This window comes from Arachis hypogaea, chromosome 16 (genome assembly GCF_003086295.3).
Source record: "Arachis hypogaea cultivar Tifrunner chromosome 16, arahy.Tifrunner.gnm2.J5K5, whole genome shotgun sequence".
NCBI classification, from domain to species: domain Eukaryota; kingdom Viridiplantae; phylum Streptophyta; class Magnoliopsida; order Fabales; family Fabaceae; genus Arachis; species Arachis hypogaea.
This window is the reverse complement of record NC_092051.1, coordinates 44,877,699-44,891,738: the sequence shown is the minus strand read 5'-3', so window position 1 is coordinate 44,891,738 and position 14,040 is coordinate 44,877,699. Positions and strand designations below refer to the sequence as shown.

At 40.6% G+C, this 14,040-nt stretch overlaps 1 non-coding gene across 1 annotated transcript; it reads right to left on the bottom strand.

Moving 5' to 3' along the window:
* Positions 1–13,466: 13,466 nt before the first annotated feature.
* Positions 13,467–13,573, bottom strand: LOC112761938 (small nucleolar RNA R71). Its single transcript, XR_003182305.1, has one exon. It is a non-coding gene; the product is annotated as a small nucleolar RNA R71 (small nucleolar RNA).
* Positions 13,574–14,040: the final 467 nt, after the last annotated feature.

The window sequence follows — 14,040 nt, the reverse complement described above, 5'->3', positions numbered from 1 at the left end:
AGCAAATTCAACAACAATTTGAGCAAATGGCCAAGAGGATTGATAGTCTCCAAGTTGCAGCAGTTAACACTAGCCAACCATCAACCACATGGGGACAGAATGAAGAAACTCAAGAAGAACAACAACAAGAGCAAGTACAGTATATGCACAACCAAGGACCAAATGAAGTGTATGGTGATACATACAATCCATCCTGGAAGAACCACCCAAACATCAGATGGGGAGATAATCATACCCAAAACCAACAACCATGGCAGAGGAACTCAAACCAAAACAACCCAAGAAGCAACCAAAACCACAACCAGCAGCAAACTAACCAAAACCCCTATAGAAAACCGCAAAACAACTACCCCAACCCCAACCAAAATGCCTACCATCCACCACCCACATCTCATAACCCACCTCAAGTATCACCTGAAGCCCAAAGAATCACCAACTTGGAGGTCGTGATAGACAAAATGTTGAAACACCAGGAAATGACAACCAAGAATCATGAAGCATCCCTGAAGAGCCTAGAGAGACAGATGGGGCAAATCTCCAAGCAGATTTCTCTTGAGAGACCCTCAAGCTCTCTGCCGAGTGACACAATTCCAAATCCTAAGGAAGAATGCAAGGCGATACAATTAAGGAGTGGGAGAACATTGATGAGCAATAATGACACTACAAAGAAGCAAGCAGAGAGCAGCAAAAGTGCAATAGAAGATGAGGAGCAAACAAAGGAAGATGAAGCCAAGAATCAAGTTGTAATGCCAAACAAGAGCACTGAGAAACTCAAAGAGAAGGATAACCAGTCACACGGTTCAAAAGAAGTAACTCAGGGACAGCAGCAAATCGGAAAGAGCATCACACCTCCACTGCCATATCCCCAGAGGTTCAACAAAGAGACTAAGGACCAACAATTTCATAAGTTCCTTGAGACTTTCAAAAAGCTGGAAATCAATATTCCCTTGGCTGAAGCACTTGAGAAAATGCCTCTGTATGCCAAGTTTTTGAAGGAGCTTATCAACAAGAAAAGAAGTTGGGATGAGAAAGAAACCATACTGCTTACAGAGGAATGCAGAGCCCTGATTCAAAAAGGACTTCCTCCTAAGCTTGAGGACCCAGGGAGCTTTTTGCTGCCTTGCACCATTGGGGAATTAACCATCACTAAAGCAATGTGCGATCTAGGAGCAAGTATCAACTTAATACCATCCGCCTTGGTAAAAAAGCTGCATATAGAGGAAGTTAAACCAGTACAGATATCTCTAGAGCTAGTAGATAAGTCAACAGTATACCCCAGGGGTATGATTGAAAACCTGCTGGTCAAGGTGGACAATTTCATATACCCTGCAGATTTTGTGGTTCTAGATTCAGAAGGGGATGATGGTGACTCTGTTATTCTGGGAAGGCCATTCTTGGCCACTGCTAGAGCTATCATAGACATAGAGGAAGGAGAATTAACTCTCAGAATGCATGATAAGAGTGTCACTCTGAAGGTGTTACCAGAAGCACAGTTTGGTAATGAGAAGAAAAACTATATGGAACTTGACAAAGAAGAATCTCAGTTAAAGGAAGAAAGCAACAAGGCGATTCACAACAACATCCCAAGGCAAAAGATTGTGCAAACTGATGAAGAAGTCCAAGAGAATATGGGAGTATTAGCCACTGAAAGGATGAAAGATCCCCAAGGTAAGCCTACGGCCAGAAAAGAAAGGTCAATGAAAGAAAGGATGAAACGCAGAAACAAAACAAAAAGGGGTTGGAAGAACAGGAAGAATCCAACAGAGGGGCTTTCCAAAGGTGACAAAGTGCAATTGATATATCAACAACTGGGAGCAAGCCGACAGAGTGATGACTATTACAATGTCAGCAACATACTCTCGTTGGAACATGCTGAAATTGAACACCAGAGAACAAAGAGGAGGATCACAGTCAGGGGAGACAAGAGGCACTACAACCCTCAACCACCATAAAAGAAAGCTCCAATGTCAAGCTAGTGATAATAAAAGAGCGCTCCATGGGAGGCAACCCATGATTTAAGATTTATGTCATTTTAAATTCAATAAGCTATGATCATCTGAGCATGAAATTTATTTTCATAAACGTACTCAATGAATGCATGCAAATTTTTTTTTTCATATGCTAAGACTTCTAAAGTTTGGTGTGCCTTCAAGCACACCAAACCAGTGTTACAAACATTTTCATACTATATGCCTAGAATATGACCAAACACTAAGTTTGGTGTTTCTCTTCTCATGAAAATTAAAAAAATCATGCATCAATGATCATACATTATCTCTTACTGAGACTTTTCAATTAAAAAGAAATCATACTCTGTGATGAAGGCATCAATTGTGATTTACTACTAGCATCTCACATTTACCCCTTAAACAAGATACAAGTTTGGTGTTCACCAAACTTTGATGCACAGATTGTCCTCCAATTCCTTAAAAAGCACATTTTCACAAGATATGGAGTGCCCAAGAGTCTTGTCAGTGATGGTGGAAGTCACTTTTGCAACAAACAGATGGAGAAGCTCCTCCACAAATATGGAGTAATCCATAAAGTGGCTACATCTTACCACCCTCAGACTAATGGCCAGGCTGAACTAGCAAATAGAGAATTAAAGAAGATCCTAGAGAAAACAGTGGGAAGCACAAGAAAAGATTGGGCTAGGAAGCTAGAAGATGCATTATGGGCATATAGGATAGCTTTCAAAACTCCTATTGGCAAGTCACCCTTTCAGCTATTGTATGGCAAATCCTGCCACCTCCCTGTAGAGCTTGAACACAGAGCTTTTTGGGCCACTAAACTCCTTAACCTTGATTCCCAAGCTGCAGGAGAAAAAAGGTTGTTGCAACTAAATGAGTTAGATGAATTCAGGATAGAAGCTTATGAGAGTGCTAAGATATACAAAGAAAGAGCTAAGAGGTGGCATGACAAAAAAATCACAAAGAAGGAATTCAAGCCAGGACAGCAAGTGCTCCTGTATAATTCAAGGCTTAAGATTTTCCCTGGCAAACTGAAGTCAAAGTGGACTGGTCCATACTTGGTGACAAAGGTTTTTCCTTATGGGAGCATTGAACTGCTAGATGAAGCAACAAAGAATCAATTCACAGCAAATGATCACAGAGCAAAGCTGTACTTGGAAGGACAATGGGATAAGGAAAAAGAGGTCCAGAACCTACAGCCTTCTTGAAAGGAATTGAAGGATGTCAAGCTAGTGACAATAAAAGAGCGCTTGTTGGGAGGCAACCCAACCTGAGGTAGTTTTCTTTTCATAGCTTTTTCAATAAAAATGTTGAATAATTGATATGTATTGCAAGGAGCTAAGTTTGGTGTTGCACACCAAAAACAACTTAAAGGAGAATGGAGGATTCTAAGTTTGGTGTTCCACCAAAACCTCATTCAAAAGCACATTCTAACCTCCTGCACATTGTTAGCTCCAAGCAATCGAACAGATTATTCAACCACTTAACTGCTTTTTAGTCTTAACTTCATAACCTTTAGCAAGGACACAAGATTTTGCCTAGAGTTAACCTGCTGTATCCAGAGAAGTGGCAAGAACTTAAGTTTGGTGTCCCCACACCAAATTAAATCCACAAGCCACACTCAATTCATGCATACTAACTGGTCATCTAAGGGCTTGAGAAGCAAGCATCTTTTGAGAATTATGCAAGAAATTCACCACCATTTGAAGACATTATGCATCATAACTCAAAAGGGCACAACAGAAGGAAGGACAAAGGAACTGCAAACCAATAGGTTGTATTTACACTTAACTCTTACTGTTGAAAAATGTTTTGACTTGTGTTTTGTTAAAGTGTTCATCTAATACAAGTAGAATCACTCTTAGAATAAGTAAGCTAGTCTATGTGTGTGCTTGTGTATTTACTTTCACTTAACAAAAAGCATGCTTTGTCCCCTGCATTTTCAATTCAATAAAAGAAATGTTTGAATGTGAAGTGAGATAGTTCTCTATTAGATAGAAGTAAAATAAAAGTAAGTGGTGGTATGTGTGTGATTGTATAGTAGCTCACCTTTAATGAATAAGAACACTAGGATGTCTCCTCTTAAGTAGAAAGTAGCTACTGTCTATGAATCTCAATCAAATAAAAATCCTTGGTCAGAAAGAAAAACAAAAAGAAAGAAAAAAGGAAAAAAAAGAAATAGCCAAAAAGTGGCAGAACAAAAGAAAAACAAAAAGAAACAAAGCTGGACACCAATAGCTTGAACCTTAGAATATATGCTTGTGGTGTCTTTGTATTAGGATCTGCTTGGATTATTAAACTCTTTGGAGTGCATCAACACTTGATGACTTGGGTTAACTAACCCGGGATCATCAGCTGAAAGTCCACTATCAAGAGCAACCTAACTACAAGGCATTTAGCAGCCCAAAGAGGTGCTGGGCATCAATGTTCTAAGAAGGAATGTGAGCCAAGTGTCTATAGTGAATAATGTGTCAAGTATAAAGAAAAGGAAATGAACTTGCTACACATAACACTCAAATAAAGCTTATGAACAAGATAATAGCCAAGGATAAAGGAATAATGAGAGGTCATAGCAGTATGTTACTTGAAGCTTGAAGGAGGCTTTCTAGGCTTAAGAATCAATAAGAGGTGAGTGTGTGCATATCCACATAAAACCCCATGAACTACCAGTAACACTCTACTAGCATGAACATCCTCTTCCATTTCATTCTTTTTTCTCAATAAATCATTTCTTGCTTGGGGACAAGCAAGCTTTAAGTTTGGTGTTGTGATGACAAGTCATCTTAGCCTAGTTTCACTAGCCTTTTTCTTTTGTTTTCAATAGAATTATGCACTTTCTTGAGACAAAAGCAAGCCAATTGGGTAGATTTTCATGTTTCCTTTGATTTAATCAACCATGTATGAATTCATGCTATTTCATGAGGTTTTATGCTACAATTGTCACATATTATGAAAGAATGAATATCTCATGATTTTGAGCATAGCTTTGATGTGTTTGGTTGATTAATGATAGGTGAAGAAAGCTTGGAGAAAGGTTGAAGCAAGAAGGAATGGTTAGGAGGAAGAGAGGACAAAAAGTTTGAGCAAAAGTTTACCTCAAACTTTAGCTCAAACTTTTGGATTAATTGAAAATGAACCAGGAAGCAAAAAGCTGGACCAAAAGTTAGCCTCAAACTTTTTGGCTAACTTTTGGGCAAAAGCTGGAGCAAAAGTTAGCCCCTAACTTTTTGGCTAACTTTTGGCATGAAAAACACTCTCTGGATGCACAAAAAGTTTGCGCCAACGTTAGCCCCTAACTTTTTGGCTAACGTTGGCGCATGAAAAACACTCCCAGGACTAGCAAAAGTTTGCGCCAACGTTAGCCCCTAACATTTTGGCTAACGTTGGCGCCATGAATAACCAAGGGGAGGCCAACGTTGGAGCAAAAGTTAGACCCCTAACTTTTGCCCCAACGTTGGTATCAGCAAGGAAGGGTGCTGATGTGAAAAGTTGGAGCAAAAGTTAGCCCCTAACTTTTACTCCAACTTTTACTCAAGCTTTCATGATTCCAACCCGGTTCAATTCGGTTCTTCTCCAAACTCCAAGAGCAATCAACCAAGGCCTCTATCAACCCAATTCCATCAAGAGCAAAGGCCCAATTGAAGGCTTGAAGACCATTTGAAGAAAGTGTATAAATAGCATAGGATTTGAGTTTCTAGGGAGCTTCCTTTTAGAATTTTTCAATACTTGCAGCAGGGAGCTTCCCTTTTTAGTTTTTCAGAATAGCTTTCTTTTGAGTTTTTCTTAGAGCTCACTTTTATTTTTCTTAGCATTGTTGTTTAATTGAAGAGAATTTGGGAGGAGAATTGATCTCTCTTCTTCCTTGTTCTTGCCCAGCACTCTTTACTTTTCTTGTCTTGGATTTTGGGTGGAGAATTAAAGAAATTCTGTTTCAATCTCACTTTGGGATCTTGTTTAATTTTCTGCTTAATTGAATTTCAGTTTTGGTTACTTGCTTCTTCATCTACTTTCTTTGCAATTTACAATCTCCTTTGCAATTGTTCTTGTTGGATCTAGGAAGGCATTGAGATCTAGACTTGGTTTTCTAGTCTCTTGGGTCCTGAGATCTGAATTCCAATTTTACATCCTCTGTTTACTGCTTTTCATGCTCATTTTATTTTTCTGTTTCAGATCCGATTCAATCCAAGTCTTCTTCTATTTCTCTGCTTGTTACAATTTTACATTTCCTTGTTTAATTTCTGCAAATCCAACTCCCCATTCCCTTTACAATTCAAGCCATTTACATTTCTTGCACTTTAAGATTTTGCAACTTACATTTCTTGCGTTCTAAGTTTCTGCCATTTAATTTCTTGTTCTTTAAGATTCAGCACATTTACTTTCTCTGCTCTTTAATTTCATGCAATTTTACCCATTCCCTTTACTTTCTATGCAATTTAAATTCTGCAAATCACAAATCTCTCAACCAAAACTTGATTCGCTTGACTAAATCAACCACTAAACTAAAATTGCTCAATCCTTCAATCCCTGTGGGATCGACCTCACTCCCGTGAGTTATTATTACTTGATGCGACCCGGTGCACTTGCCGGTTAAGTTTGGGTGTTTTGGAGAAATTCGTTTCTCCACAAAAATATCCCATCAGAGACCTGACAAAGGTCCAAGAAAGAGAATTACAAAATAACTCGGAAAAGAACGACGCAAAGAAGTCGGTCTCCCACAAATAAGTTATAAAATTAGTCCCTGAAAGAGACCTGACAAGGGTTCAAGAAAGAGGATTACAAAAATAACTGGAAAGCAGACCAACGTGAAGAAATCGGTTATGGAGTGCTAGAAATAAATACAAGTAAAAGCGAGAAAACCGAAATACAAGTTGGACCCACATATCCACAACCTCAAAGGATCCAAGCTACAAGCAATAAGTACAAAAGCAATCCAAAGAGGCCGAGTAGCAAGGCTCTAACACTCTCAAAACCTAGAAAGGTGTCAAGACAAGTGCAAACAAGCATAATATAAAATACAATATTATAACAAGCTTCAGGGTCAGCCCCAAAAAGCTTGAAAGCTACTTGTTATTTTTTCAAAATCAAAAGTTGATAAACAAGCAACCAAACGGAGTATCAACAGTCAGCATAATATTCAAGACTACAAAATAAAGAGTTTAAAAGCCCACAAGTCGGGCTATCCACACAAATATCCAAGAAAATTCAGCTAAGATTAGAAGACTTCTCGGCAGCATCAGTCTGAGGTGAAGGAGGACGAGCCTGGAGAGGCACTGCATCCACTGTACCATCGTCCCTATTCAGAATTTGACAATCGGGATCTAACTCCGGACGAACGATCCAAGTGGGAGGAGCTATAGAAGTCGACACTTTAGCAGCAGACACAGGGGGAGACCCGACGTCATCATCATCCTAGTCGTCCGGGACAATCTTACCATCCCTTACAACGTTGTCCAAGCTGAAGAGAGTAAGGTCAACCTCAGGAGCAAGAACTTGAACCTGCTCCTTTAAATTATCATAAGCAGCAATTACGCTGCCGACAAGATGACCTTGGAGCTCGTAGTAGTCAACTCGGGCAGACTCCAACTCCTCCCTCAGACGTATTACCTCCCGATAAGATGTGACATAACTGTCCTTATGCTTCAAAGCAGTGTCCTCGGCCAACCTCACAGAGGCTGCCAGGGCAAGAGAGCTAGCCTTCTCGTTCTCCAGATCCTTCTCCAGTTTGGCTACTTTCACCTCAAGTTCCTCCTTCAAGCCCTTCATCCGATCAAACTCTTGTTTGGCCTCCTCCATGAAGGCTTTGGTGGCATGAAGAGGAAGATTTTGAGCAGTCCGATACAGGGCAGCCCCCATATAAGCCATCTTGATGCTACTCCGAGTTATAAAGTCCAAATGGCGAAGGAGAGAGGTGTCGTCAGTAGGGACGACACCATAAGGACCAATCTGCTGGTCAACAAACTTCACCGCATCAAAGTCAGGAGCGTCAAAGTTGAAAGGCTCAATTGTTTTTTATTTTTTGTTGGGAGGAGCACCAAAAGTAGCGACAGAAGTCTGTTGAGGGTTAGCCAGACAAACTCGAGTAGTGGAGATCACCTTCTTCGGCCCAGGAGAACTCGGCACGGGCGGCTTCATTGGAACTTGAGAAGATCCCTCTCCCGCCACCTTGGCCGAGATATTTTGAGCAGCAGCAGCAGCCTTCTTTGCCTTTTTGTAGGCCTTCATGGAATCATTGTTTTTCGACATCTCTAAAAATACAGAATCAACCATAGTGATGAGTTACAATCCAGAAGAAGCAAAACTAAGAAACAAGTATAGAAACAAGTCGGACAGTACCCAAAGTAGTTCGAACCAAAGACGGGTCACTCAAAAACTTTTTTGTATCAAGATGGGGTGGTTTCCCCCATAAATCTTCAAGAACAACTACAAAAGCTCGTTCAACCTCGTCAAGCATCTCCCATGTATAGCGAGACACTCTCACATTCTTTTTCCATTCTAGAGGAAAGGCAGGCTCATCATTTTCATCAAGAAAAAAAGGGCGGGCCCCCTCAACAGCACGGACTCGGAAGAAATAGTTCTTAAAATCTTTAAAAGACTCATCATACATGGCAAAAACTTTATGCCCCTGGGCCGACCTGAAAGAAACCCAGGAAGCTTTCTTTTTGGAAGACCCTCCGGGCTTGGCAAAAACAAAAAGATAGAGGAAAAGAGTCTGAGAAGGTGTTATGCCTAACTCTTGGCAAAGCAGCTAAAAAATCTTGATAAAACCCCAGGAATTCGGATGAAGCTGGGATGGGGCAATATTACAAGACCACAACAAATCGGTCTCAAAAGCAGTAAAAGAAAAGGTAATGTCTAACTGGCTGAAGAAATATTCATAGGCGTAGAAAAAGGGACGCTCCCCCTCGACCGAAGTAGGAAAACAAACCCTCTCGTCAGAGTCGGGCGCTACAAGCTCATAATCCCTCTCCCGGGCGCTGCTACCACAAATCCTATGACGTTTCCTCAGCTCTACACAAAAATCAGCGTCCACCACAGACACACACATCAAGACAAGGGAGTCCAGCCAATCAGACATCTTCTCGGGAACTTTAGAAGACATCTCTACAATGTTATTGTGAGAAGACATGAGGCCAACTAATCCTACAATAAGAAAAGAAGATGGGATTACTAAAAAACATCTCGGACGAGGGGCAAAATAACTCGACTAATATACAGAAGAACAAACAGAAAAGGAAAACCCCAAGACTCAAACCAAAGTCCTGGGGCATCCTTTGTAGTAACAAAGCAAGGTTTCAGGAAAAATCCACAGCTTACGTCCCGGCATCTCTCAAATAAGAAAAGATTTCAAATAATAGACATTTCGGAAAAGAAAGTCAGAACACAAAAAGTCACTATCTTTTTACAGTCTATCAGCAAAAAGCATCGCCAAACATCAAACATGCAAGGCGGAAATCGTCAAAGGCGCAACCTTTTCTCAGAATCAAACAAAAACCAAAACAAATATCGCAGCAAATAGGGAAAGCTATCAACAGGGCAAAAAACCAAGGAGCAATCTTCGATTAAGTGAGTAAAGATGATGTTTTTCTGGGTATCGGACAGAAGCGACAGTAGAACATGAAAAGCCCTAGAAGCATCAAACAACAGGAAAGGAAAAAAGGTTCATGCAAAGGACGAAGAAACTCTCAGAACACACATTACAACAGCAAGCAGGCGCGACAAAAAAAGAAAGACCCAAACTTTCTCTAAGCAAAATCAAAACTTCACCACAAAACTAAAGACAAAGCAACAAAGACGAGAAGAAATTGCAAATGGAACAAACCTGGGAAAAAGCAGAGCCTCAGAAGGGTTGAAGATGGAAAGATGGAATCGCCGGATCGCTGAATGACTCTGCAAAGGCAAAATGTAGGCGAAAAGCAGAAGGTGAGAGAACGAAGGGAGAAGTTACAAAAGAAAGATGAAGGAGAGAAACCATTTTCTGAATGCAGAAATTCAAAATAAAGCCAAAGGAAACGGGGCAATTAATACCAATTAATGAAGGTATTAAACCCTCGCACGTTCCCAAGAACAAAGCGCTAATACACGAGCGCGCGCTTTTAGAAGAAAAACGTTCCACATTTAAAAAGGTTCTACAAAGGAAGAAATCGACTAAATGCTTAAGTTCGGCTTCACTAGAGAAGGACCGAAGTCAAGGACTCGACCTCAAAAAAGAAGACCGAGCTCAAGCAGGGGCACTGTTCATACCCTGGGTCGAGCTACCCGACCTGGGATGATTGGCGACAAAGCGACCGACCTCTTCAGGTCAGACTATCTGACCTCTTTCTAAAAGAGCTCGGCCAAATCGACGGGAAAGCCCAAAAAAGGGTCCAACCTGATACCAGGGCATTTTGGCCAGTTTCACTGACCTTTTCTTTACTGTTTTTAAGGTAGTTTCATGCATTTTCTTAGAAAATAAGCTAGTTTTCGGTAGATATTCACTTTCGTCTTAATTCAAGCATACATTGTGCACTTTACATGATTTCATGAGAATTTTGCATGAATTATATGACAAATTGGATGATGCATGACTCATGACTTGGACTAGAACTTTGATGCACTTTGTTGCTTGATTTCAGGACAAAGGAAGCAAAGAAGAACCATGTTAGCAGTCACGTTAGTCCCACTAATGTGACCTCTAACGTGGAATGGGTGCTAACTTGCAAAGTTAATGAGAAAGGTAATCACCAATAACGCCCTCGAAGCCATCATAAGCCCACGTTAAGAGTCACGTTAACTAAGTTAACGTGAACTCTAACGTGGAAGAAGACAACAAGGCCAACATTAGTGACACTCTCCTTTGTCACTAACGTTGGACCAAGCTCATAATTGGCCACGTTAGATGCCACGTTAACTTAGTTAACATGGACTCTAACGTTAAGAAGCAATTGATCGCCAACGTTAGTGACACTTACCTTTGTCACTAACGTTGGGGTGAACCACCAAGAGCCACCATGAGCAACGTTAACTCCCACGTTAACTTAGTTAACGTGGAAGCTAACGTGGACAAAGAGAAGATGAGCCAACGTTAGTGACACTCACCTTTGTCACTAATGTTGGAGATGGCTAGCATGACTACGTTAAAAGCCACGTTAACTTAGTTAACATGGACTCTAACGTGGGAAATAGGGGCACATTGGAACGTTAATGACAAAGGTAAGTGTCACTAACATTCTCGAAGGATTGGCACTGCTACGTTAGAAGCCACGTTAACCTACTTAACGTGGACTCTAACGTAGGGACAAGGGAGGACTCTCCACGTTATTGGGAAAGGTAAGTCCCAATAATGTGTGCGAAGGACCAAGAGGCAAAGTTGGTGGTCACGCTAGTGCCACTAACGTTGAAATCAACGTGATCATATTTGGGTTAGGAACGTTAGTGAAAAAGGTGATTGTCACTAACGTTCTCGAACCCACACTCTCACTTAACGTTGACACCACTAATGTCCTAAGCCAAAGTCCCTGCCTACTTCACCTTTTCTCTCTACAAGCAAAGCTAAGCCCAATGAAGAGGATAACTGCTTCAAACTCAAGATCCAGAGGCCCATACCCAAGACTTGAAGAGCCAACTAGAAGATCAGAAGAGTAGTATATATAGGAGTAGCTTTGAATTAGTTTAGGAGGTGAGAAACTTTAGGGAGCCTTTAGCATAGAACTACTCTCTGTATTTTACTTTCTCTGCACTTCTAGTTTTACTTTTTATCATGTATTCTCCATCTTTGTTTTTATTTTCCAGAGCTATGAACAACTAAACCCCTTTCATTAGGTTAGGGAGCTCTGTTGTAATTTGATGGATCAATATTAGTTTTCATTTTCCTTCTTCTATCTTTTCTCTTGATGTTACTAGAAAGCTTTTGATCTTCATCCAATTGGGTAGTTATCTTAGAAAAGAAGCTATTCATACTTGGATCTCTTCTGAACCTTGAAAGAGGAATGAAGAGATCATGCTAGAAATGCTTTCTCATGCTGGACCAAATTGGGTATGGATGGATATGTGACTATAATTCTACCAACACTTGATTTGGGAAATGCATGTGGTATAATCAGTGACCATACTTCATCTCTTCTCATGAACAATTGACCAAGGAATTGGCTATTGATCAAGATTTGAGAGATTGAATTACCAAGAAATTGGAATTCGATCACTTAAGATTGCCAAGGAGATCAATGAATGCATTGATTAAGGAAGAGATGAATATGAACTTGATCCGGAGAATGCAACATCTCCTGAGCCCAATGAACTCCCCATTTTTGATCTTACCCATTCTCTTTAATTTCTGCCATTTACTTTTATGAGCAATTACCCCATTCCCGTTTAAGATTCTGCAATTTACTTTCCACCATTTACATTCAGCTCTTTATTTCTAGCATTTACTATTTCTGCTATTTACTTTCCCGCCATTTAATTTTCTACAAATCTCAAATCAAATTCTGGTTCGCTCAACTAGAACATTCCTCTAATTAAAGTTGCTTGATCAATCAATCTCTGTGGGATTCGACCTCACTCTATTGTGAGTTTTACTTGACGACAAATTCGGTACACTTGCCGAAGAAAATTTGTTGAGAGACAAGTTTTGTGCGTATCAAGTTTATGGCGCCGTTGCCGGGGATTGATTTTATATCAACAATGATTAAGTTGGAGGATCACTAGATTGAGCATTTTGTTTTTTTTTTCTGTTGATTTAAATTTCTGTTTGAGCAATTTACTTTCGGTTGCAGTTATTTTTATTCCCATCCCTTTAACCCCTTTATTCCAGTTGTTTACACTCTGTTTCACTCACCCACTAACTGTTTGATGTATTGCATCACTCACATTAACAGCATTTTTTAAAATAGTTTCTACATCTTTTTCCTTGCTTGTACTTTGTTGGTTGTATGACAGGGAGGAGAAGCTGGGCTTCAACTTCCTTTGATTCTGAACCGGAGAGGACCTTCCTTAGATTAAGGAGGGAAGCAAGAGGAAAAAAGAGTAGTAGGTGCTGAGAAAGAGGAGGAATACTTTGAACCAAACATGGAGGAGAATATGGAGAACCATCATGAAGAAGAAGCTCACAACCATGGCAGAGAAGGTCCAGCAAATCATGCTGGGCAAGAGAGAAGAGTTCTGGGCTCTTACATCAATCCAAACCCAGGAAACTGTGGAAGTAGCATCCAAAATCCAACCATACATGCCAACAACTTTGAACTAAAGCCACAACTCATCACTCTTGTTCAGAACAATTGTTCATTCAGAGGAGGTGTCCAAGAAGACCCCAATCATCACCTAACCACATTTCTGAGGATATGTGATACTGTGAAGTCTAATGGTGTTCATCCTGACACCTGTAGAATGCTCCTATTTCCATTCTCACTCAAGGACAAAGCAGCCAAGTGGCTGGAGTCTTTTCCGAAGGAGAGTTTGACAACATGGGAAGATGTGGTGAACAAATTCATGGCAAGATTTTACCCTCCTCAACGAATCAATAGGTTGAGAGCTGAGGTCCAAACTTTCAGGCAACAAGATGGTGAGACTCTTTATGAAGCATGGGAGAGGTTCAAAGATCTGACAAGGAGGTGTCCACCAGATATGTTCAACGAATGGGTGCAGCTGCACATTTTCTATGAAGGCCTGTCATATGAATCCAAGAAGGCAGTAGACCATTCATCCAAAGGATCTTTGAACAAGAAGAAGACCATTGAAGAAGCCATAGATGTCATTGAAACTGTAGCAGAGAATGACTATTTCTATAAGTCTGAAAGAGGCAACAATAGAGGAGTGATGGAGCTAAACAATGTGGATACACTGCTGGCTCAAAACAAGCTCATTACCAAGCAGCTGGCTGACCTCACCAAGAAGATGGAGAGGAATCAAGTAGCAACAATTACCACCTCATCAGCAACCCAAGAGGGAGTGAATGTGGAGGAAGAAAGTGAGCAGGAGCGAGCCAACTACATTGGAACCTCACCTAGGCAAGCATATGATCCATACTCCAAAACCTACAATCCTGGTTGGAGGAACCACCCAAACTTTGGGTGGGGAAATCAACAAGACCAAGGCC